Genomic DNA, 27,837 nt, shown 5'->3' with positions numbered 1-27,837 from the left:
TGGAAATCAGGATGCTACAATCTATCCCCCTTAAATAAAAATCTCAACCCCAAGATTTGGTAATTGGATTAACCCACTTATGCCTTCCCTAATTATGGTTCAGTTCACTGGGATTTGAACTCGGGTATTCTGGGTGAAAGTTAGATATCCTAACCGGACTAGACGACATTGAAGATGAAATTTTAGAGGAAGGTTGATGGAGACCTAAGTAATCTATTCGAAAAAATTTCAGAATTTCCTGAGGTGCCTTCTCTCTGTAAATAGTAGAGGTTTCACAACATGTTGAAATATAAATTCTAGAATAATTAGGGAATTTCTATTTCCATAAAGGAAACTTGTTCTTGTTGATTATGACTCTATTAAGGATGACTTTTAGTTTAAAATAAGTTTATTCGAAGTTTTAGGGATTTTTTTTCCGAGACACCTAGATTCACAGTTTCTAGATTCCACATCTAACTTAGCCTTTCCAATGGCGAACCTGAATGTGGGTTTCTAATTCCTCAACTCCCTAGTTTCTTTGGGAATTCAATTGAGTGTATGTGTCTAATTCATCATATATCCTAATTGCGTAAGCTTATGGTGGTCTACTCCCTCAGGCCCAGTTAATCTCATTCTCATGCTCTGATACCAACTATAACATTCCGAATTTTCATGGCCAGAGTTCATACTCGTGCCCAAGAAAATCGGGTGTTAATAATGTATAAACCTAGATACTTTTGACAATCGCACCCTATTATTTATTTATTTTGATCACATCCAGATATATTCATGAAAGTAACATTCACAAGACTAAAATCAACTATATTGATTATATTTCATCAGATTAAAAATAATAATCAAATGTCTTCTAATGGAAGCTTATTACATTTATCGAGTTCATAGCAGAAGTATAAAACTATATCACAAATTGTCTTCTTATTCTTTTAACATAATCTTCCTTAAGGAGAATATTTACTAGGTCTTCAATCTGTACGTCACCTGCATAATCTGTATGGTGGAAAGAGGATCAATGCCCTACTCATAGTGATGATCATCCTTTAAGATTAACAGTAATTCAAGAGATTCATAAAAGTAATGTAAAGGTTCTGATACGTCCCGTACTCCACAACTACAAGAGGTATCAATGCACGAGCAATCTACATGAGATGCATGCCTAACAAAGTATATATGGTTTATCACACTTAGCGATCATCACAATGTGGAATGCGATTATAGTCATTCGACTTGCCCTGCATCCCATACTATGGGGATTCGTTGGCGTGTCCCACATTTAACATGGATTTATGCAGTTATCCTAAGACGAACATAACACATGACCGGGTGAATCACGTAACCCGGATTGGAGCGACTAATTGTGACATCCAACCCGCAAAAGAAAAGACTGGATTGGAGTGACTAAATGTGACATCGAACCCCCAAGAAAGAATTGATGTATCACGTATATATAACGATTTACATACTCTAATTTGTGCACCATCACCCATGAAACATAAAATTATGTGTTGCCCCAGGGCTGCAACCGAAAACGCATTGTGCCATGATATTTATTCGATCGCTAGAAGAGGCATACCCAACATAGTACTTGCACCAAAAAGAAAATCCATTAAATCATGGGAGTTCAGGAATATCATGACACATGCCCAAGCCCTTTAAAAAAAATAGCACAAGGCCAATAACATAAAGAGACACAGTAACAATGGTCAACTCAAATAGTGGCAATGACCAATATAGTAAATAGGAGAGTGATAATGGTCAACTCAATAAAAGAAGAGTATCAATGGCTAACTCAACAAATAGAAGAGCGGCAATGGCCGATTCAATAATAAAGAGAGTGGCAATGGCCAACTCAACAAATAGAAGAGTGGCAACGGTCGATTCAATAATAAGGAGAGTGGCAATGGCCAAATCATAAATAGAAAAGCGGCAATGGCCGATTCAAGAGTAAGGAGAGTGGCAGGGCCAACTCAAATAAATTTGATGGGGCAAGGGCAAGGTTTGTATCCATGGCCCCACATAAATTTAAAAAGAATACTTGTAATCAATATTATACTGTAAGCCAAAGGCAAATAATTGATGGTAAAACCATTCTTTCCTTTCCTTTCTCCTTCTCTCTTCCTTTCTTTCCTTTCCTTTCCTTTCCTTTCTCTTTCTTTCTTTCTTTGTTTCTTTCTTTCCCTTCTCTATCTTTCTCCTTTCTTTCTCTTTTCTCTTTCTTTCCTCTTCTCTTGGTCGGACACTGCTAGCCTCTCTCTTTTTTGTGGAGTGCCGCTCACGGCCAAGATCTTTCCCTCTCTTCTCTCTTTCTTATTTTCTCTCCTTTCTTTTCTTTCCTCTATTTATAGCCAGTCTAAACCTGAAATTCTTTATGCAGCTAGATTCTGGAAGTTTCTTACAAAACCTTGGTTGTGTAGGCTGTAATGGTAGATTCTGTTTTACGTGGCTTAGTGTGGTTGGGACCTTGTTCTCTTCGGATCTTCTTTCTTACCAGTTTATCTGGTTGCTGGACGTTTAATGGCCCATCAGCAGTTGGTCTTCGGAATGCCGAACGGACGGTCTAGTTTGATGAATGGTTGGTGTCAGTTTTAATGGTGGATTGGTTTCGGTACGCCTTCATCATGTTTGGATGCCTCCAGTTGGATCAGATTGGCTGTCTAAATCTTCCTGGCCACCCGATCTGTGATGAAGGTGAGATTCGTGGACCCACAGCGAGGAGAAATCTTTCCACAAGTGGGCCTCATCATGTTGAGAATGCAAGATGATGCTCGACGTCAAACGTCCATGCATGCAATAGAGAGACGTGGTGCTCACAGCACCCTACTATTACAACTTTACCCTTTTCATTGCGAGCGTTTCCTCCGTCCATAGTTCCTAGTTACACCCTCTAAGTGGAATGAAACTTTACCATTACTCATTATTTTTCATTCTCTTCCTATTGTCTAAATTTGAGCCTTGATCTATTATAAATGGCCAAGGTGTCTTTTTAGCGGATTATACCATTCCGAAGTCTAAAACGACGTTTTCATATGTTTAAAAGAGAAGTTAGCCGGTTGTTGCGGTATATAACTTATGATCTTCGAACTGAAGAGTTCATTTCGATATTTGTGCGGCCCATTTTGCGGATCCAAACATGATGGATGGTCAGATGACATGTTAAAAATAAGTAAACTTGCTGGCTAGCATTCTAGTAATGTATCTAGGTGATTGTACGGTCAGTTTCGTAAATGGAAGACATAAAGTGGGTTTCCAGAGTGATTAGGAGTAGGACATGTGTATTGTTAGATTCGAGTGTCTTGTTCATACGTGTAAGTTTCTCATATTATAATTCTAATGGTTGCTTAAGCATATTCATATGGGGTGAACAAGATGAACGGATCAGAATTTTGATCTGATAAGTGTGCGGATGGATGTGGAGGTCAAGTAGCTAGTTTACTATGATCTAAGGGTTGAAATTCTACATATATGGTTAATTTATGATACATAAACATGGTAAAAAAAATTTTTTACATGAAACGGATCATGGGAACTATGTGATCTAGAATTAGGGATCTAGGTTAATGGCATTTTCGTAATTTTTGCTGATCTAAGAGTTTTATGAAATCTAATTGTTCTACATGGTTATATGCCCATTTCTAAATAATTCTTACAAAAGAACTTATATGTAAATCATTTTGGATAAAGAGTTATTCACCGATTTAGTCAAGGGAAGGTACATATATTAGACCACATAATCAACGGTCAGATGACTTGATTTAGGGATGAAGATTATTCTTAATCGGTCAGATTCACATTGGAGGATGAATGTAGGGTTAGGTTAGTTAGATTGATACCGTACACATGTACATAATAGGTTAAATTCATGGTAACACTCAAGGACTTTTAATAATTGGGTATTGAAAAATTCGGGGTATTACACTCCTTTACCACTCTGTTTGTCATCATTCTCTTCCATAACTTCATTCTCCTCATCTTTAATACCCTACAAAATGAAGCAATGTATACATCAAAGATGTAATATATTAAAGTAAATATAAAATTTTAGCATAAAAGAAGACTTTTATGACATCTTACGTGAAATCTATCACGGACGAAACGAATGGTCTCCGTCTCGAGTTCTTCACTAGTGGGTTCCAAGGTGAGGATTAATTCAGTCTACAAAAGAAAATCTTTCATGTTCATGTACAATACATAACATATATATTACAATAAGTGACCATCTAGCTTGATATAAATTGACTTACATCTTCACTCTCAAATATTTTATGAATTTTCTTGTACCTCCAACTCTTCCAACCTCGATATTTTATGAATCATGAAATTTGGGAGGGAACATATGAAATGACACATTCTTTAAGGTTCAGTACTCTCTCTATGACCCATATCTGTTACATTGAAATAACAAGATAGGCTTAGAAAACTATAGTTTAGTATAAATTCTAAATTCAAATAAAAAAGGAAAGAATTCATACTTATAGAGGGAGGATACAACTATTGACATTGTAGTGAAACCCATGTGATGCCATCGCAACACTTTTGACCCCTTCGGACATTGTCTGGAAGGCCAAACTACCCCAAGGATAGCTATTAAAGTCTTCCAACAAGTCCACTAGGTCAATATACTCCGTGTTACACATAATTTTCGTGTCAGTTTCCCTAACAAACCACTCTACGCTTAATATGAGGGCTACCTTCAAGATATCTTCATGCTTATTGCTGTCAACTAATTTATTGAACACCTCTTGTACATATTTTTTTAAGATAGGATTTGTTTGAAGTACTTCTCTCTTACTGACTTCTGGGCATGAATTTTGGGTATACGGAGGTATCTAGTCTTCAGCCGCGTTATAAGGGTGAAGTCCATCTCCATAAATTTCAAATGTGTCACCCGTATCTCGAATACAAGATAACCTCTGTATCCCACAAAAACTAGGTGAAAGAAAGCTCCTATAAACCTAAATGATGAAATGTGTAGTAAAAAAGAGAATGAGGGATGCCTAAAAATATTTAATCTACTCTTGTTCTTCTGTAAACCACTCTTCACAGTATCAAACTACCACGTTAATAAACATTTGTAGGATAGGTTTGGGATTCCAGTATCAAATCCCTTATGCGAAGACTTGCTAACTACAAGGATGAATTGAAAAATATATCAACAATAAAGTTTAATATTTAATGAAGCATAATGTGAAAGTTGACTTGTTGTAGTGAAAAATCATAAACTATGGTGTCAGTTTCCCGAGTCAGCGGTCAATTTTGGCAAATTCCAAGTCAATATGCCTGACTTATAGGTTAATTTCAACAAGTTTACAGACTATTTCACTCAATCCTTGGTCAATTTCTCAAGTTTTATGTTGCATATTTTCCCGAGAACATTGTGAAATTGACTATGAACTGAGTGAAATTGGCCGCAAACTGAGTGAGATTGACCACGAACTGACTGAAATTGACCGCGAATTGAGTGAAATTGAGTGAGAAATGAGTGAAATTAATCAATAACTTACAGAAATTGATCGAGAACTTGCGAAAATCGACCGGTTAATTTCACTCGATTCTCAGCCACTTTCACTCATTTTTCAATCAATTTCATGAAGTTGTCGGTCAATTTCTGTAAGTTCTTAGTCAACATGATGTCAATTTCAAGCAGTTATCAGTCAATTTAACTTGCTAACTACAAGGATAAATTGAAAAATATATCAACAATAGAGTTCAATATTTAATGAAGTATAGTGTGAATGTTGACTTGTTGTGGTGAAAAATTATAAAGTATAATGTTAGTTTCCCGAGTCGTCGGTCAATTTTAACCAATTCCAAGTCAAAATGCCTGACTTATAGGTGAATTTCAACAAGTTTGCGGCCCGTTTCACTCAGTTCTCGGTCAATTTCTCAAGTTATATGTTGCATATTTGCCTAAGAACATCAAGAAATTGACCGCGAATTGAGTAAAATTGGTCGCAAACTGATTGAAATTGACCGCGAACATCATGAAATTGATCGAGGAGTAAGTGAAATTGACCAAGGACTAAGTGAAATTGATCGATAACTGCTTGAAATTGACATCTTGAACTGACTAAATTGACCGCGAACTGAGTTAAATTGACCACAAACATCGTGAAATTAACCATAAACTTAGTGAAATTGACCCATAATTGAGTAATATTGACTGCGAAGTAAGTGAATTTGATCGATAACTGAGTAAAATTTATCGATAACTGAGTGAAATTGACCGCGAACTTAGTGAAATTGACCGATAACTAACTGAAATTGACCGCGAACTAAGTGAAATTGACCAATAAGTGAGTGAAGTTGACCGAGAACTCGCTTGAGCTGTTATCGGTCAATTTTCATGCAGTTATCAGTCAATTTGACTCAGTTCTTGATCAATTTCACATAGTTCTCGATCAAGATGTCAATTTCAAGCAGTCCTCGGTCAATTTCACTTAGTCCTTAGTCAATTTCACAATGTTCGTAGTCAATTTCAGTCAGTCCTCAGTCTATTTATCCAGTTCTTCATTCAATTTTACTTTGGTCTTTGTTCTTTAATATAAAAAAAGCCTCAATGTGGGCCATTTAAGCATTGAATTTGCCTCATTTTTCAGCTCATGCCATAAAATGTTTAAATAAAATAGCTAGATTGTGAACAGTGTGGATATATCATATAAAATACAATGGGGTCCACAAAATGAAGTCAAAACTTTGAAATATACCTGTCATTTGTAGCTTCTTTGACGGAGGCACTATTTTTGTCCTATGTTGAGTTGGGAAAGCTCAAAAATGACATATATGGCAAGTGTATTCTCGACCAAAAGAATAAAATAGAATGAAATTAGAATATTTTAGGAAATAGATTTTTCGTGGTAGAGTATTCTCGTACTAATATGAGAACAGAAAACAAAAATTTGGTGTTAGGGTGGAGAATCAAAAAGAGGAGAGAAGAAATCTAAAAATGAGGTTTTCCTTCTAGGATTATGTACTTCATTTTCTAATGCTAAGCATCGGACATGCATGTGTTTTGCCTTTTGATAGGTCCGTGATGGAAAATTGATGGTGAATGGAGTAATCCAAGACGAAGATTTCATTTTAGAGCTACTTGAATATGAAATGGATCTTGTGGTAAGTTCTCTATTGAACTTTACAATATATATAACTTAAAACTAGGTAAGAATTTTCAGAATGTCTCAATGATTTTTTATTTTTTATTTTATTTTTTTTTAAAAAAAAAAGAGAGGAAGAAACTAGATCAGTTGGTGGTGTGTTGCTCATGGGAATTCAGGAAGCGGTGGTTATGTGCAGATTGGTTTAAAAAAAACTTATGAGCTGAAATGCTTTGAAACTTTTGTTGATTTCTTGTAACTGATCCTTGACTTAACATGTATGATGGCTATATGGAAATCTATTGCTGGTGACCCCTGTGGAGAGGATTAGAAGGGAATATCATGCTCTAGAACTTCAGTTCAATCCATGTATTGTAACTATTACCTTCTTTTTTAATCTAAGGAGCCATTTGAACTGCACACTCTCCTCTTTTCTGCCTATTTTGTCTAAGGCCATGTTCTCTTCTTACAGTAAAATTGATGGGCTAGGGATCAATGGATCATTGAGTCTCCAGCTATCAAACCTCCTCTTACTGAAAATATGTTAGTATGATTCTGATAGAAAATTCATGTAATTAATTTCATCCCATTGCTACATATTAACTTTAGAAAATTTAAGTGAGAACTTCAAGAGTAGAGATTTTTCTTTTGGCTTCCTTAACTGTTATTCCCCTGATTTCTAGAGTTGTCATAATCTACAGTCTATGCAGATGACCTGGATCCTAGATTGAACTGTTAACAATTCAGGTTCTTGATGCATTTATAGATCCTAGATTTCTCTATGTAAAAATTCCATATTGTAAAACAACATTCGTAGCTAATTATCTAATTTCAGTTTCTGGAGCATTATTCTATGTGAAAGTGTCTACAACTTCATATAGCATATCAAATCTTGTCATTTCTCAATTTAGTGGCATGGTCTTCTACCTAGATCAGGAGAGATGGTGAGCTTTCTTTTGTGGCTATTGTTTTCTTTCTTTTGGATTGTTTATTATTCTTGTTTTGAGGAATAAAAGAGAGAACTCAATAATGAAAAAATGACCATAGGGCTGAAAATACAGAAAAAAAAGGAATTCCAGAGATAAATGCATCACGGCATGTAAGATGAATGTGAACCACAAGCTATTTTGTTTCCCAGTTTCATAAATTTATGCCCTGACTAATGTAATCACTTTATAAGTGTAACAAAAATAGATGTTTTGATAGCACCTTTCTTCTCATATGTTCTATCAGGCGAGTTCACTCTCCGTGTTTCCCAATGGACACTTAGATCTTTCTCAAGCTGAAAATGTTGAAAAACTCATTTCAGCTAAATCTATTGCTGCTGCAGATGCTGCATTGGCAAGGATCCAGGTATCTGCTTGATCTCGTAACCTAGTTATGGTGTGCTGTATTTTGGTTGGAAGAAGTTGAGCTTCATACTCTATTCTCACTCATGAAATTTGTTTTTGGGAGACTCTTTTTACCAGCCAACTAACCGATATCTTCTCCCTAACAACCATTTCTATTGTGCTTTTAATCTTTTGCTTATGTAATTCTCAGCAGAGAGTCTGATGAGCAGGCTTTGTATCATATTTTCTGATAAGGTGGGTTTTCTGCTTTTGTCAAATCATTGAGAACACAGTGCATCGAGTTGCTTGTAGAAATTGAAGCTCGTTTAGATTTTGATGATGAAATGCTGCCCTTAAATATAAATTTTTTTATGGACAACATAGATGCTATGTGGCAAGATGTGCAGAAGGCATTGAACACTGCCAGCTATGATAAGCTTCTACAATCTGGCTTGCAGGTAGCTACCACAAAAGATGTCTACCATGCCCATACCTTGATTATTCCCTCATATGACTCAACACACAATTATGAAAAACACGGATGCCTTCTTTTGAAGTTACAGTGTTGTGTCTTAATAATTCCACATTGATAATACTATCTTTTTGCAAATATTGGTATCTGTCTTTGTTTAAACTTGAGAATTTTAGTTAAGAGGTCAACCACGAACATGAGTGGATAGAAGAAGGGAAATTGATCGTACTCGCCTCGAAGTTTGGGTCAATTACCTCGATCGCTACAACACTCCATATATTCCCCAAAGGGCCTTCTGACAGCTTTTAGAATTTTCTTCAGACGAAAATACCCCTAACCTTGGTTCAGGTCCTGTATGGTCCTGACGTGAAGCATAAGTCACCCGCTGTCTTAACCCCTGAGAAACGGACGGATTGGCTACTCCCCGGGACACCGTCCAATGGCTGGTGCTCGGCGCTCTGTGGGCTTCACCACCAAGTACGTGTTTCATCCATGCCGTCCATATATTTCTACTGATCATTTTATGACACGATACCAAAAAGGTGGATATCTAATAACTATAATTTCCCTGCAGTGTGGTCCACCGGAGAGTTCTATCACTCTCTTTTTCCGGTTCAAGCCATAAAATGATATTTGAAACTGGACGAACGGACTGGATGAAGCACGTACATCATGCTGGGGCTCACAGACCATCGATCACCTACACCGCGAGTTTCAGAAGGGGCTAGTGTCGCACTTATGTACATTTGAAAGACCCTCTCCATTCTTCTTCTCTTGTTTCCTAGAGAAGCCAAGATCTAGGGACCAAACGGCCAGAGAGCGACGTCGTTTCTCCTCAAAGTTTCGCTCGTCTGAAACTCTCTTCCACTTCGAGGTTAGTAGTTTATTCTATTTCAACTGTGGGTAGGCATCTGCCAAGGTGAAGGAAGGACAGAGTCGAGAAGCCCAGGTACTTTGCTGGTCACGCAAAAGGGAGTGTAACAGCAGTCATGCATTTATCTACTCTTTCATTCAAAATAATGGAGCAGATAATCGAAGAAACCATAGAGCCCCTATCGCGTTCTTCCTTTATTCGTGATCCCTTCTTCTTCCTCAGGGACGTTCACAATCTTCTTAAAGCTCAACGGCCTCCACAGGAAGTTCTAAAGACAAATTCAAAATTGCGCTAACTCGGCAATTTCAACGGGCACCCAGCTAGTGAAAAAAGGGTTAGCTACTTCCATTTCCTTCTGCCCTGTCCTTCGTAGCTCTTGTGTTTCTTCGAAATCATCGCCGTTGAGCTGAAATACTTCCCATACAACATGACAACCGCGACCGCTGTAACATGACATCCCAGACCATAATCTCAACATAATAGGAAGAACAGTCTCTTCAACCATCACTGGTTGCCGGCTGAATGTAGATCTTCTTCCTACTGTAAATGTCATTATGGTCGTAGTTGTAATGCTAAATCGGTCGTGGCTGTCTTGTTGGAAAGGAGGCTAAGATGCATTTACAGTGTTTATCATGTTAAATGGGTTATGGCTTGCATGCTGCATGTGACGCTCATTCCAGACGTCGCTTTGAATTCAAAGTAAAGGGTCGTAGTTTTTTGAGCACCGAAGATGAGAGTGAGGAGGATGATAATATCCCCATTTGCAAACTAAGGTGGAAGAAACTTCCAGAGTTTTGGCGTACATGCCGAGCTTCTATTCTAAAAGTCACTATATTATATGGGTCGTGGTTGTCATATTGTATGGATTGTAGTTGTCATGGATCGTTTGTTTAACTTTACAATGGATCTTGATGTTGAGATTATATGGGTCAAGCGTAGCTTGCCCTAATTTAGTCGCCCGTGTATTGTCCTCCTCCACCTGTTGAAGATGAGCCTTTGTGGTTATCAGTTCAGACTCAGTTGAGTCTAAATGGGACTGAATTGGCTTTCTTCAGGAGCATCATGTCCCTTAGTTGGCCTTCTCCCACCAGGCCCTTCAGATTGTCCTGTTCCTCAGCATAAGTCTTCAGGAGCTCTTCCAACCTGGCCTTCTCCTTTCAATCTTAGTCATCGCCTCTAGCCTCTCCCGAATCAACAATAACATCGGCTGCGCCTGAGAAAGAAAAGAGCTAGAAAGTATAAATCGACAATCAGAGCCAACAAGTCGAGTAAGCTTGAGAGCCTACCGTATAACAGACCAAGGTGTAGTCGTTGATGAACGTCTCGGGAAGGCGAGTAAGAGTATTGGTGATTGATTTACCACCTAGTCGACTAGGAGAGACCTATGATAGCCGGGTGACAGTGATACTCAGATCCCAAGGGAGGTCGTGGTTTGTAATGTAATATGGGATGTATTTGTTATGTCATATGAATAACAACAATATTCTCGAATGGGCCCCAATGAGGTTTGGTCGTGGATTGCATGGCAGGTTCGTCGTGAAGATGACATGGGTTGTGGTTCACATGAACAATGGGTCATGTTTGTCATGGCATATGGGTCGTGGTTGTAATTTAATTCGACGATCCACTATTCATAATAACCATGACACTACACAATGCATAATCACAACCCACTCGTGTTTCGTGGTTGTAATGTTGTATATGTCGTAGCTGTGGTGAAATTTGGACCCTTCATGTAATTACAAAAGGATTATGGTTGGCCTATTATACGGACCGTGATTTTCGTGTATCATTGTTTGTAGTTGTCATTTTGAAATGGGTTCGTGTTAATCGTTTTGCATGGTCATTGTTGCCAAATGTTCATGTGTCGTTGTTGACAACCACAACACTATTTTTTCGCATTACCCATTTACATGACAACCATGATCAATATATCATGAAAACTACGACCTACTGTATGTACATGATTACCATGTGTTCATGGCTCAGATACATAAAGGCTCTTTATTATCATCCACCTTGGGTCATGGTTGTCATGAAACACAGTTCGTGACTGACATTGTATAGGTATTGGTTGTACACACGACCCATATAACATGACAACAATGACACATATATCATACCATTCATGGTCCATGTATCATGACAACCACAACCTATATACAATAACAGTCACTACCCATGTACCATGTTAATCGCGACCCACATATTGATGATAATCATGAGCCTTTATGCATATAAACCACGACCCAAGTATGGAAATAGTGTATGTAACAATATGTCGTGGTTTTCGGGATTCATGTGTCGTGATTGTCATATTAAGGTTTTTTGCTTTCATTCAGTGCCTTTGTTGAACCACGACCCAGACAATGATAACGACGATGCATTCTAAATATTGGAATATGACCTATGTAATTCGACAACCACGATCTGTATAACATGACAACTATGTCGAATGACATCTGCGATCAAAGCTTCACCTCAACCACGAACCATATAACACGACAACCATGATTTTTATTATACAACAAGCACGACCCATATATAATTACATTCCAGATCCATATTTTAGGACAACCACGACCTTTGCAAACTTACAATAACGAACCATTATCAATGACAGTCACAACCCATATATCGTGTTTCAAGCGCAATCATAGGTCTTGTCTCTGTCTCACCACGACCTTATAGTCTGAATCCTTCCGTCTTAGCTCTGCTGAGTTCTAGGTTTATGTAAAAGCCCTGCAAAAGAAATTGATATTTTATGGATGAGCACCTACCAGGATTGGCAAACCTGGTGTGTAATGGCTTCTTCGGGATTCCAGCCTGATAACAACGGTCCGTATAATACGATGGAATGAGCAATTTTCACCATATTAGCAAGCAAGGTAAAGTGTATGGAAATAATCCAAGTACTTTCAAGAGACAAAATGAGAACCGTTTGAAAAGTTCTATCCAGGTCTTGCAAGGGTTCTATCCATAAAAAAGGATACTAGATACTCCAACAATGATGCGAAATAGTCCCTGTATTACCTACAAACACAAAACATGCAATAAGCTGAAAAACATTAATGTAATAGTGATTAGTATAAAAGGATGCAGTGGACATGCAGAAAGTCCCTAAACACATTCAGTTGTTCTTAAAACATGAAAAGCACGACCCATAGCAACCGACACCATGACTCATATAACTTTGACAACCACGATCCATGTATCATAACAACCACGGTTAAATTTACATGAACCACATAGTAAAGGAAAACTGTCAACAACAATCCTTTGTCTAGGTCGTTTGTTAACAACGTGAAGGATCGTGATTGTCATATAATAGGGGTCGTGTTTATCATCCTGTGGAAGGTTGATATGACTTTGATCAAGGTGTGCCCTACAGTAAGCTCCCTCCCCTTGACCACGAAAGCCTTCACCATACCATGTTTGATCTTCGTGATCCATAGCAAGTGTCTACAAGAAGGTCTGATAAATAGATACATCCCCATATAGGGAAACAGACCTTTTTCACTAGTAAATCCAATACATTAATTCTCTGTATGGGGAACGGTAGTTTTCCTTTTTCACGAACATTCCAAGAATGGGGAAACGGTCATTGTATGATGGAGTTTGGGTCGTGGTTGTCATGTGAATGGGTTCGTGGTCGTCGTGTTAATGGGTCGTGGTTGTGATGGAATATGGTTCGTGGTTGTCGTGATAATAAGTTGTGGTTGTCATTTAATTGGCTCGTGGTTGCTAATGACCCGTGTCATATTACAATCACTATCCTTCTAACATGCAAACTACGACTCATATAACATGACTTGAACGAGCCATGTCTACTGGAACCCACGAACCATATTCCGTCACAACCACGACCCATGTTCAAGGGGCCATGTTGAAGCTCAATTCTTTGACCCAGAAGTATGTATTGTGGTTATTACGATACATGGTCGTGTTATTAATGTTCGATGGGTCATAGTTGCCATGACCATTTATATATATATATATATATATATATATATATATGTATTGGTCGTTTAGAAAGTAACGTTGGTCGTGTTAATATTGGTTGTAGTTGTCGTGCTAATATTTTCATGGTTCGTATATGTAATCGTTCGTGGCTATCATCATTGTTGGATCGTCGCTGACAACCACGAAACTAAGAAAACCATACGTCAAAGAAACCATGATCAATACGTCATGGCAGCTACGATCCTCATGTCATGGCAACCACGACCCGTTAAAGCAATTATAAGGGCCTCGTATTCTTGTTGTTTTTGTAAACTTAAGTGGAAGAAACTAGCATAGTCTTGCACATCACTGAGCTTCACTTCTGGCTGTTACTGTGTTACATGGGTCGTGTTTGTAATGTGTAAGGGTCGATGTTTCCTTTTTATATTATCGTGATTTTAATGTTATATGGGCTATATTTGACATGTTATATGGATCATGGTTGTAATGTTGCCTTGATCGTGGTTGTGGAGTGCAAAATTCTACAACTTCTATGGTCATGGTTCTCATGACACCTAGAGTAGTTTCCTTGTTGTATGGGTCGTGTTCCTCATAAGGCCGTGGTTGTCGAATACGATGCAACACGGATGAGAACCACGATCCATGACAACTGTGCGCCACAACCAACTTAACAATTATATTTTTATTCATGGTGTTATAACATGTATAGGGATCGTAGTTCTAGTGTCATATGGGTCGTGGTGCGCATGTTGCATTGGTCGTGGTTTTAGGGTCATATGCATCGTGGTTCTCATGTATTTATTCACGATCCAACGTGGATAAAAACCACGATCCACTGTGCATGTTAATCACGATCACACGAAACGGTCGTGGTTGTCATACACATTGGGTCGTGGTTGTTATGTTATACGTTGTTGTTATGTTATATGGTCATGTTTGTCATGGGTTGGGGTTGTAATGGGTCATGGTTGTCATGTAATATGTGTCGTTATAATGTAATATGGGTAGCGGTTGTTGCATGTTCACCATGACCCATATTGTATTGTAATTATGGTTATGGCTGACAACTCCGAAAACAGCGCCACATCTTCTTCTTCACACAATTGCACTAAAGTCGGTACTTCCCTGTAAAACATTGGTCACCGAGCGCGACCCTTCGTTATCTGTGCGACCGCACTGAATCAGCACGACCCTTCAGAATCAACACCTTGACCATTGAATGGCCATCCTATAAGAGCGGTACTTTGGTGATACTTCCACAAGCCAATTCATATATTTATTTGCCCTCTCGTTCAAAAAAATGGAGCAGATATTTGAAGAAACAATAGAGCCCCTATCGCGTTCTTCCTTTATTCGTGATCCCTTCTCCTCCCTCAGGGATGGTCACGATCTTCCTGAAGCTCAATGGCTTCCACAGGAAGTTATAAAGACAATTTCAAAACTCCGCCAACTCGACAATTTCAACGAACACCTAGCCAGCGAAAAAAGTTAGGACATGGCATACGTGGATATTAAGTTCTCTCATTCTTTTGATCCCAATCGATATCCCTTTCCTTGCCTCATAGGATTTTGAAGAGATGTTCATTGGCAATGCACCAATTGGGATCAAAAGAATGGGGGAACTTGATATAAAACCATTCAAGGCTGCATAAATCTCAGGTTGGCCACATAAAATGAAATACTAGGTGTTGATGCCGATTTTTGATGCACCTCCTTCCTCATCTCCACCTGCACAAGGAAGGCACAAAAGGGGACCCTGGCTAGAGCTGGGGAACCTCCGATGCTTAAGTCAGTGACTGGACAAAGAAGAAGGTCTTTAGTGGGAGATTTTCTGCATACCTTTGATCTTGGAGAGTCCTTCTTTTATAGGAGTGGGAGGTCCAGGCATGCGGGATTCTCTTCCCTGTTTTCAGGAGATTTGATTTGGTTGCAATCTATTCATGGATTCTGCCCAAACCCAAGATCTTCGGGGTCAGGAATCCTTTTATAAGATTTTCCAGATGGTATTTAAATTTACACCGTCTCTTCCTTACTTGGCTAGGCCACAACCGACTCAGCTAATAACTGAGTCTCGGCTGGCTACAAGGGTTGTGCTTTTTGTCTTCTGTTAGGCGGAACAGGGTCGGCCTATGGCAGATATCCTTCCTTATTCCGATAGCCGACACTACAACCAGCTTAACGTGGGTCAGTTTTATAGTCGGTCAGGTGGCTTATAGCATTCGGACCTTAATCAGTCCCTTTTGACGTTGCTGTCTCATTAACCGAGTCAAATTTATGCGTCTTATTCATTTTGCCCATGGCTCTTGACTCTTTTACTCTCGGTCGAGATTCATTTCCTTCGATCGGAGCTAAGTCTCTCCTTTAGGCTTTGCTTTCTCTCGGTCTGCTCCTCCCTTAAATTCTCGAGCAATGCTAGTAGAGTTGGTCAATTCCATAACCGAGTCTTCGGACTTGTCATATATTTTCCCCAACACTATGTATAGAAACATCCACCGCTGAAAGCTTCTCGAAGCTGACAATGATGTCTATATGAAATCTGAACCATTCATAGGGTTATTTTCATATGAGCCAGCAGTTTCGGCCTAGTCCTCATTTATGTCCTCGTGCTTTGATCTTTTGGCATGTCAGTGTTGAAATGACAAAGCAGAGAGATTAGTTTTGGCTGAGAAGCACAAAAGGGGAGTAGCAGCAAGGCGAATCAGATCAATCAAGAAAGCAATATCTGCAAACGGAGGTTCAGCGCAAGATTGTTGGCTGAAGAGAGATCTTCTTCCTACTGTAAATCTCATCATGGTCGTAGTTGTCATGTTAAATTGGTTGTGGCTTTTGTTCATATAGCAGAAATTAGAACTATGGAGTTATTTTTCCCTATTATATGTAAAATGGGTCGTGGCTTGCATGCTACATGTGGCGCTTATTTCGGAAGCTCGCTTTAAATCCGAAGGAAGGGTCGTAGTTTTGAACCACCGAAGATGAGAGTGACTTTCAGTTAAAGCGGTCATGGCTGTTATAATGTTCGCAGTTGACAAGTTAAACAGGTCGTGGTTGTTACGTTATATGTTCTTATCTGTCAGCAATTGCCACATCTCTCTTCTGGTAGTGACAGAAGTCAGATTGTAACTTCATGTTAATGGGCCATGGTTGTAATGGGTTGTGGTTGTCATGTAATTTTTGTCGTTGTTGTAATGTATTATGGGTCTCGGTTATTGTACATTCACCACGACTCATATTTTGTTGTAATTATTATTTTGGAGGACAACTACGTACTTCTCTTTGACGTACTCAATGAAATTTATAATACATGGTGAAAATATGGTTCCTTGTCAGATGGATGCAATGAATCCTATATAAACATGTTCCCTTATTGCCACCCACTTAATTCCATGTTTTCTTCTTACAATCGCGATCCATTAAACAATCACGACCCAATGTGCAAGAGAATCACGATCACACGTAACTATCATCGTTGCCATATACATTGGGTTGTTATTCCTAATCATTATCAATGTGGAAGACAACCACGACTCAGATAACATGACAACAATGACCCATATGATATATCATTCATGGTCGTGCTTCCACGTCCCAAATACAATGACAGTCACGACCCATGTATTATGTTAATCACGACCATATATTGATGATTATCATGAGCATTTATGCATTTAAAGCATGACCCAAATATGAAAATAGTGTATATAACAATAGGTTGTGGTTTTCGTGATTCATGGGTCGTGATTATCATGTTAATGCGTCTTGCTTGCTTTCAGTCAGTGCCTTTTTTGAAACACAACCCAAACATTGACAAGACGACTCATTAAAAATGTCGACTACGACCCATGCAACACGACAATCACGATTCGTATAACATGATAACTGTGGTCAATGCTTCATGTTAACCACGAACCATATAACATGATAAACAAGATTTTTATTTCACGAAATCCACGACCCATATATCATTACATTCAAGAACCATAAATGAGGACAACCACGACCTTATTACAACCACGACCCATATGCAACGACAGTCGCGACCCATATATCTTACCTCGACCGCGATCATAGGGTTTGTATATGTCTGACCACGACATTATAGTCTGAATCCTTTTGTCTTCGCTTTGCTAATTCTCAAGTTGATGTAAAAGGCCTTCAAAGAACTTGGTACCTTGTGGATGAGCACTTACTTGCTGTCGGTGGACCCTTTTTTTTAACACATGCACACACACGAATTTCACCACCTATGGGTACTCGAACCCTTGGCCGGGAGTTGAAACTCCTGAGAGTCTACCACCCGAGCTAAAGTTAGGACCCTGGTGTCGGCGGACCTCGTGTGTAATGGCTTCTTCAGGATTCCAGGCTGATGTAACCTGGCTTCTTCCAGGTTTCAAGCTGATGTTAAAGCTCTATAAAAGAACTCGTTATTTTGTAGCATGACAACAACCATCCGTGTAATACGACAAGAACGATCCAAAAAATATGAAAACCACGACAAATAGCAACGAACACCACGACCCATGTAACTTTGACAACCACGATCCATATATCATAACAACCACAATTCATTTCACATGAAAAACATGAAAAAAAAATAGAGTTAACAACGATCATGTTCCTCTGTCGTTTCTTGTCCACGTGAAGGATCGTGGTTGTCATCTACGAAGTGTTGTGTTTGTCATTGTACAAGGTAGATATGACTTTGAGCAAGTTATGATAATGAAAGCCCTCACCATATCCTATTTGAAGCCCGAGTCCTCGGCCCAGAACTCTATATCATGGTTATTATGTTATATGGGTCGTTGTGTTTATGTTCGATGTGTCACAGTTGACATGACGATATATGTCATTGTTTTCATTATATATGGATCGCTGCAGTTATGGATCGTTGTATTCAAATTTTATGGACCAGTATACCCTCGACACGTAAACAGAGGTAACGATGAAAGGTGAGGTCGGCGTCGTATTTGTGCTGTGCATGTATGTCTCATAAGATTTTAGTTATCAGTCGGCCGTGAGACAGATCTTCTGTAAATTTTTGATCTACACCGATTGTTAGTTGTTAGAGTATGTACTAATCTTTATCTAAAAATTTGAACCTTACATGCATAGTTGATCACACCAAATCAACCATTATAAGGCGTTGAGAACTACGTGTGCCACACATCAGCCTGGTCAAACTTATTTTTATGTTAATGCCTTTATACACGGTCATTACAGTACGATGGTCAGTTTAGATGACATATATATCACTGTGGACCCCACACATCTTAGTTTGTACCGAATATGCATGTACATATTAGGCGTGCTAAAAAAGGTGGAAGTTCGCTTACAGTTCTAAACGCAGTTGATCAATCGTCGATCACCTGGTTCAAGTCTATGGTCCCATCATAAATTAAATCTAATCCATTGGAATTGTTCATGGATGATGGATTTCTTCGTAAAATTATATAGTGGCACCTATCGAGCCGTCAGTGGCCCACACTATGTAAAGATGACAAATCATGGGCTTTTACGAAAATTATTGGTTTAACTGTTGTGGTCCATTGGATTCGAATATTTTGACCATTGTTTGGGTTTCTTGATGTTACAAATTAAATGGACGGTGCGGATCAGAGAATTTCTACAGTTCGATGTGACAAATTAAATGGACGCTTATGTTTCCCAACGCAGAACATCAACAGGCTGTCCCCAATGCGGATCACCGACTATATCTTGGAGCTTCTTCTCTCGGCCCCCCTCACTTTACCCCTTCACTTTTTATCCCTAATCCTTATTTTCTGATTTTTACTGGCTTTAAATCTTCTTCACTGGGCCCCTCCATCGCCAGTTAGTGAGCACATCCACAAGTTCAGTGCATCTCAGTGCAAAGCAAGGTAATGGTTGAGAGGGTCGATGTATGGTGGTTATTATGTTATGTGGATCGTGTGTGTGAACCACGACCCAATGCATATGACTATAATGAAATGTATAGCATGACAATCAACACCAAATGGATCGTGGTTGACACGGTCAGTGTATCGTGGCCAACTTGTTAATGTGCGTCGTGGTTGTGAATCACGCCTCAATGTATATGACATGCTCGATATGCATGTTATGACAACTGCGATCACGGTCGTCATCGTGGTTTGTTGCATAATGGATCGTGCTTGACAGACGAGTCGTTGGGTACACCATTAAAGAAAGCCATACACTGATTTGACATTGAATGATGAATTGATTTGTTGCATTCGACGTTTCTTCTACTTATTATTATCGTCTATAATGGGTTAGTGAATGAGATGGGTCGTAATTGTTCGCTAACAATTGGAAGTTAGTTAACATGCACAATGGATCGTTGTTGTATATTGGTGGTTGAATGTGGATGCCAAACAAGATCCATATATCGTGACAACCACGACCCATGTAAGATCAGAACCACGACGTATATCATCTCACCACCACGATCCGTCCAACATCATAACCGCGACCCATCTAAAATGAAAACCACGGTGCATAACAACAACAACACAGTCTGTATGACAACCACAAAACTGTCATGTGATCTGATCCCATTGTTTACATACATGTTAGATCGTGGTTATTATCCACGTTAGATCATGGTTATTGTCCATGTTGGTTCTTGGTTCATAACCACGGCCCTAGTCTGGTCCCATGAAAATGTACCATGAAGTACATGTATTACAGTTCAAATGACATTTCGTAAACAATGTAAATTTTAAACCAACATATTAAGTCATCATCAGCCCCGACCTCAGCCAGTAGGGACAAAAGTGCATTGACGCCTTGCATCTAGAGCATTTGGGTGTTGTCCCATCTTTCGTGGGCCGTGGTTGTGAATCATGGTAGTAGTGCTATATTAGTCGTGGTTATGCCAACATAGATCTTAATAACAACCACAATATCGTTGTTGTAATTATTTATCAATATTTTGATTTATTTTTTGTTAAAAACTGAGTGTAGATATGTCGTCATCTCACCCATCGTCAGACATTTGAGTCTACACTTCCCTTGTTGAATCACCACCAAGATCTGGAAAAATAAAGATCAAGTGTGGTTTGTATGGCACAAATTTTGTGAACAATACTAATCGGTTTCCGTTACACTTGTCATGTCGAGGTGGTAATGCAAAACCATGCCCCAATGCCCCCAACGATGTCCGAAAACTTTTTCAAGCCCTGTTAGATTCAAATAGAAAACCTTCCACTCTATCCAAATCATGTGCTTCTGGATCTAGTACACAGATGGCAATCACAAAAGATGCAGAAGAGGATGCCAAACTAATAGCTTTGGAGGAAGAACAAGTCCAACTCGCCTTAAAATGCAGTATGGAAGAAGTTTCTAGACCTCAGCGATATTCGAGTCAAAGACAACACGACGTTGAAGCCGGATCAAGTGCAACAAACAAGAAGAAGAAAAAGAGTAACAAATTCAAATTCCTGACCCATCTCGGTGAATTTTATAGGGCATTAGGTACTACATATAATTCTTCACATAAAGAAAGTTTGAAAAATCTAGTTCAAAGTGTAAAAGAGCATGAAGGAGATATCTCTTCGCCTTTCGACTAAGATGAAGTGAACCAATATGTATATGAAAAAATAGATAGCAGTTCTGATAGATCAGATGACAATTGAGGAAGGCACTCCTTCAATAGCAGTTCTGATGGATCAGATGACAATAGAGGAAGGCACTCCTTCAATAGCAGTTCTGATGGATCAGATGACAATACAAGAAGACACTCCTTCAATAGCAGTTCTGATGGATCAGATGACAATACAGGGGGTTATTAGTTGTAAATTTTCATTTTAAATAATGTAAATATGAAATTATGGAAGTTCTTGTAATCATAAATTGAGCATTTTATATATATATATATATATATATATATATATATATATATATATATTATTGCCTTGTTCAGCTTCGAATTTGACAATCGAGTGGTTAATGTCAGTGGGATGTCGTGCGACTATTGGTTTTATGATGTTAGAAATACCGCCTTTTTAACATTGCAACTACAAAGCACATAGCGTTACAATCACGAGCCATTTAACCTGAAAATCGTGACACTATAACAACAATAAATATCATCTTACAACCACGATCCATTGAACATCATAAACACGACCCGGCTGAGAAGAAAACCACGATCCACAACAACAACGCCAGTCTGTATGACAACACAAAACTGTCATGTGATCTGATCCCATAGTTTACGTGCATGTTAGATCATGGTTATTGTCCACAATCGTTCTTGGTTCACGACCACGATATGTGTACACGACATGGCTCATATGGATCGTGCTTATGTGTTTCGTCCATGACGTATATAATCAATACAACATTACAATCACAACCCATATAACATGACAAACACGACCCTATTGTTCAAGACAAACACGACCCATAAAACATGACAAACACGTTCCATGCAACATAGGACTACGACCCAAGTAACCCACAACCCATATAACATGGAAAATCATGAGGCATATAACATAAACCCCACGACCCACCGCTAAGTGACAGGTGCTCTTCTTACAATCACGATCCATGCAACACAATGACGATCACAAGGATCAATCGTTGTTGTCATGCACATTGGGTTGTGATTCCCAACCACAATCAATGTGAAAGACAGCCTCGACTCTTTATGCATCCCATCCAAGACCATTCCTTTGGAATTTCACAGCGCCCCAATCTTCTTCTCCATGAAATCACGCTAAAGTCGCTACTTCCTCGTAATACATTGGACACCAAGCACGACCCTTCGTTCTAAGTGCGACCGTACCTAATTACGGGGACCCTTCAGAATCAGCAACTTGACCATTGAATGGCCAGCCTATAAGAGTGGTACTTTTGTGATACTTCCATGATCAAATTCATGCATTTATTTGCCCTTTCATTCAAAGTCATGGATCAGATATCTAAAGAAAAAATAGAGCCCTTATCGCGTTCTTCCTTCATTTGTGATCCCTTCTCTTTCCTCATCGACATTCACGACCAGCCTGAAGCTCAACAGCCTCCACTAGAAGATCAGAAGACAACTTCCGAACTCCGCCAACTCAACAATTTCAACGGGCACACAACCATTGGAAAAATGTTAACTACTCCATTTCCTTCTGTCTCATCTTAGTGAGTCTTGTGTTTCTTTGGAATCATCGCGCTACCCTTGCTACGCCCCATACAACATGACAACCACGATCCCCGTGACATGACAATAATGCCATGACTAGTCTCTTCAATGGGACCCAGGGAGATCCACTGAAGAACACTTGCGAGTATGTATTGTTTAAGCTTGACCTTCTCAATATAGTTTTGTTCGGGCAAAACAAGTCATCGCATATAGTGTTTTTCTGCATCGCTGGTTGCCACTAGATACATATCTTCTTCCTATTCTAAATGTCATTATGGTCACAGTTGTCATGGTAAATCGGTCATGGCTTTTGTTTATATAGTAGAAATTAACCAATGGAGATTTTGTTTATATTGCAGAAATAAGAACAGTGGAGTTATGGTCCCTACTATATGTTAAGTGGGTCGTGGCTTACATGCTGCATGTGGCGTTTACTCCGGACGCTCGCTCTGAATCCGAAGGATAGGATCGTAGTTTATAACCACCAAAGATGATGTCGTTGTATCCTTTAATATGGGTCGGGGTTGTAATGTTTTATTAGTATTGGTTGTGATGAATTTGATCCTTAATGTAATAATGAAAGGGTCGTTACTGTCCTGTTATACAGAAAATGGTTTTTGTGTATATGGTTCGTTTTAATCATTTTGCATGGTTGTTGTTGCCTTGTTTCAAGTGTCATTGTTGATAACCACGACACTTTTTTTTCTGCACTACCCATTTACATGAAAACCACGACCAATTGTATGTACACGATTGCCATTTGCGTTCGTGGCTCAGATGCATAAAGGCTCATTATTATCATCCACATTGGGTCGCAGATGCATAAATGCTCGTTATTATCATCCACCTTGGGTTGCGGTTGTCGTGAAACAAGTGTCGTGTCTGACATTTGAAAGGTATTGGTTTCATGATACATGCAATGCATTGATACGTAGGTCATTGTTGGCGTTTTAAAAATATACCTGGAGCATTGGTCGTTGTTGATCTAGGTCGTATTTGTAGTGTTAAAATGGTTGTCCCAAAAAACGACGATCTTAAGAGATACCCGACATTGGCAAAATGAGAACCACTATCCACTTGTCATAGGTGCCACAACCCGTCACTAAGCCTACCATGTCCTTTGTGGGTCATCGTTCAAATGCATAAGAGGACCGTCCTGGAATGACTGTGGAGGTTGTGGCTACTTTGCTACAAGGTCATTCGTGTTATGTTATATGGATCGTGGTTGTTAAGTTATATTAGTTAGGGATGTTTATAAAACACGATACATTTAAAGTAACAACCATGATCCATATAACATGGTTCATGGTTCTCGTGATGTATTGGTCGTTGTTATAATCTTATATGGGTCGTGATTGCCATTTTTTTCAACGATCCACGATGAAGGTTTGGAAGACAACGACGATGCATAAAGGATAAAAACTACAATCCAGTGAGCATGTGAACCACGATCAGTTCGATTTCTGGTCCGAGAAGGCTCGAAACCCAATTAAAATATCTCTATCTTGTCATTTAATGGTCAATGTTCTGATTTCGAAGGGTTGCACATGATTCTGAAGGGTTGTTGGTTCCCAACGGATTGCGGGGAGGAAGCGACATTAACGCGATTTCCTTAAAATACTGGCGGTTGTGGCCGTTGCATTACACATGTCGTGGTTGTTTTATTATATGGATCTCGGCTATTACTCTAAATGGGTCTATTGTGGATGAATTGGTTCAAACGTTTACGTAGAACAGGAAGAGAACAAGTTAAAAGCTATAAGCACGATCACGAAAACGCGACAATTACGATCCATATAACATGGCGAGTAATAACCATATAGAATTACAGTCATGACCTGAAAAGGCCAAGCTATATGTCCTAGAGGGGGGGTGAATAGGACAATGCCAAATAAAAACTTATAACAGCGGAATAATAAAGAAAATGATAGCCAAATTAAATAACAATGCAGGAAAGTAAAACAACCTCAAAATTCAGATCTTGAGAGGTTGATACAAACGTTATTCTAAGGACAACCTTACACCAAAAACAGAGTTTATGGTAGGACAACCTTATTTCTAGAAAGGTCTTTGTATCAAGTCTCAAATCGAAGAGGAATATAAAAAGAAATACAAACTGAATTAAAATAACTTGTAATTAAAAATGTATTGTTCTAGGGACAGCCATACACCATAAAAATGGCAGGGCAACCTTGCTGGAACAACTTTCAAATGAAATTGAAAATCAAGCTTATAAAGGAATAGCAGAAAGAAAATTCTAAGCTATTACAACATTCTCACAAAGCTTGAAATAATTACAACATTCACCACCATACATACATCCCACAAAAAGAATAAAAAATTAGAAGAATAAAACAATCAACCACAACTCAAGGGATTATAGTGGTTCGCCTGTGTGTTCACCAACTCTTATACAACAGCCACACAAAAAGCTACTCCACTCCTAATATCCTCACATAGGGGATATTAGCGTTCACTAAAGATAGGTTTTCCCAGGTTCACCCAAAACCCTTACAATTGTGTCTTTGTATGTGGGCTTACACAATTAAAAAAACCCCACTTCTGAGTTTTCCTGTCTTTCCTCAGATAACCAAAATAACAAGATTTTTCTGGCAAATCTTGAAAGAAACCAAAATAATAGAAAGGAATTTACAATATGTAAAATACTTGAAAATCTCCTTCGTTGTAGCAGCCCGGTAGAACCAAATCAAAGTAGATGATTGAATGTCCAAGTTCAATGTCCAGTACTCGATTACAATGGTTCTAGTTCTAATAGATTTTAAATTAAACCAAATAGGGCTTGCCTTAATTGATTTTGATTCCAAAGAAAGGGAATAATAATTCCTCTTTATCAAATCAGATTGGAATATAAGAAACAAAATCAAAAATAAAGCTAAGGAAAGAAGATATTAAATAAGCACACTTAGCTTAGATGGAGCACAGAATTATCTCTCAGAAGTTCGACAAGGATTGGCTTGAATACTATAATTAAATCGATGATTTCTTCTGAGATTCGTGCACTATTTATAGGTGAAAAGATCTTGTCTTCGACTGGTCTAGAGTGCTCTTCGACTAGTCGAAGCTCTAACAGATATTTGAAAAATCCGGCGGGATATGCTCAGACCGTTCTACGACTGGTCGTAGCTCTCCTACGACTGGTCGTAGGTCCTGAATATCTTCACTGGACTTCGAGTCGTAGATTCTACGACTGGTCGAAGATGCAGAAACACTGTTCCTACGACTGGTCGAACAGATTCCAGGACTAGTCGAAGGCTAACAGATTTTATCCGGAATTTGTAACAAACTTACGACTGGTCGAGGAATTTCTTAGACTGGTCGAAGCAAGTCTAGGACTAGTCGAAGAAGGCCTAGGACTAGTCGAAGAACAGACCAATCACATGTAAAATAAACATACGACTTATGTATCCGAAATGATCTACTTCTAAGGTCATCCTATGGTCAAACAAACATCAATCATGAAGTATGGACATTGAAACAAGAGACCATGAAGAATGAGCCTTGAAGTCTTGATGTAGATTAAACCTTGAAGTAGCTCAATCTTGAAAGTGACTTGAGTTTCAGCTTGAGTCTTGAGTTCAGCTTGACTTTTAACTTGAGTCTTGAGATCAGCTTGAGTTTCAGCTTGAGTCTTGATTTCAGCTTGAGTCATGTTTTGTGAGCAGTTCTTGCATTCAAGAGTCTTGTCTTGAGATCAGCTTTTTCAATCAAGATCTTGAGTCTTATACTTGAGAGCTTTGCTTGTTTATGTATGTTGATCCTTGAGAGAGCTTCACTTATGCAAGTTATATATAACAGAGTATAATAGTGATTTTGGCACTACAAATTTGACAACACACAGGGATAGAAACTATAGCACTTACACGACCCATATATCATGAAATCAGTTATCCTTACAAAATTGTAACGACGACATATTCAACACAGTAACTGCCAGAAGAGAAGCTCAGTGATGCGCAAGACACTGCAAGTTTTAGAGTTATTCTTTTGCGGAGATCCAACTAATAGATTCTCAACGCAAATTATTAGAGCCAGCTTCACCGCGTCCATATGTTCGTCTTTATCGGTGAGTGACAGATAAGCTTCTTTCAGTTTTTATTTACTAACACCCCCAGCTCTCAGGTAGGTCTCCCTAATGCCTTTTCCTGCCTCTGCACTTCCGGCCTCGGCACAACCACCACCATCTATGCTAATTGGTCCAAACGTCAGCCAATTGAACTCTGTAAATCTTATCTTGGTGCCCTGAGAATTGAATTTCAGATCACTAACATGCCTTTGCATCAGGAAATGCAATATCTGGGAGTGTGCCTTAAATCCAGCCAATGGAAAGCCAAGAAGAAATCCAAAACAGCTGTCTCTGAATATACTCTGTCTATCAGGATTCTTCTCCATATCTACGATCATATGCTTCAAAAAACTGGCTGAGCACTTGGGAGAGATCTATTCCTCTTCGAAGTCTAAGCAAGTGGTTATCGTCGGCTTCCCTCGACTTGCAATCTAATATGGTCACTGACTGTTGATCAATCAATAATAATGTCCTGCAAAATCTATCATGGTCGTGACTGAACTATCTAGTTGATCGCTGATGTAACCAATAAAAGGTCGGGGTTATCACGTGTTCTAAAGGATCGAGGTTGTCATGCAGCACGGTGCGAATTGCACGACATATTTAACACAGTAACTGCCAGAAGAGAAGCTCAGTGATGAGCAAGAATCTGCAAGTTTCTTCAACTTAAGATTGCAAATGGGGATATCATCATACTTTATTATTCCTTCCACGTCGGATTCAATGTGACCATTCGGAATCAGTGCCACATTCAGTATGCAAGCCACGACCCGCTCGATGTTCAGGGCACCATTATAAAATTTTAACTTATTATGTGACATGCTGATTCCAAATGGTCGCGCAGATTCCAAGGAGAAGCTAAGTAGTTGCATGTCATTGTAGAGAACTAATC

The sequence above is a fragment of the Magnolia sinica genome, chromosome 10 (assembly GCF_029962835.1).
Source record: "Magnolia sinica isolate HGM2019 chromosome 10, MsV1, whole genome shotgun sequence".
Taxonomy (NCBI): domain Eukaryota; kingdom Viridiplantae; phylum Streptophyta; class Magnoliopsida; order Magnoliales; family Magnoliaceae; genus Magnolia; species Magnolia sinica.
This window is presented reverse-complemented; position numbering follows the sequence as displayed.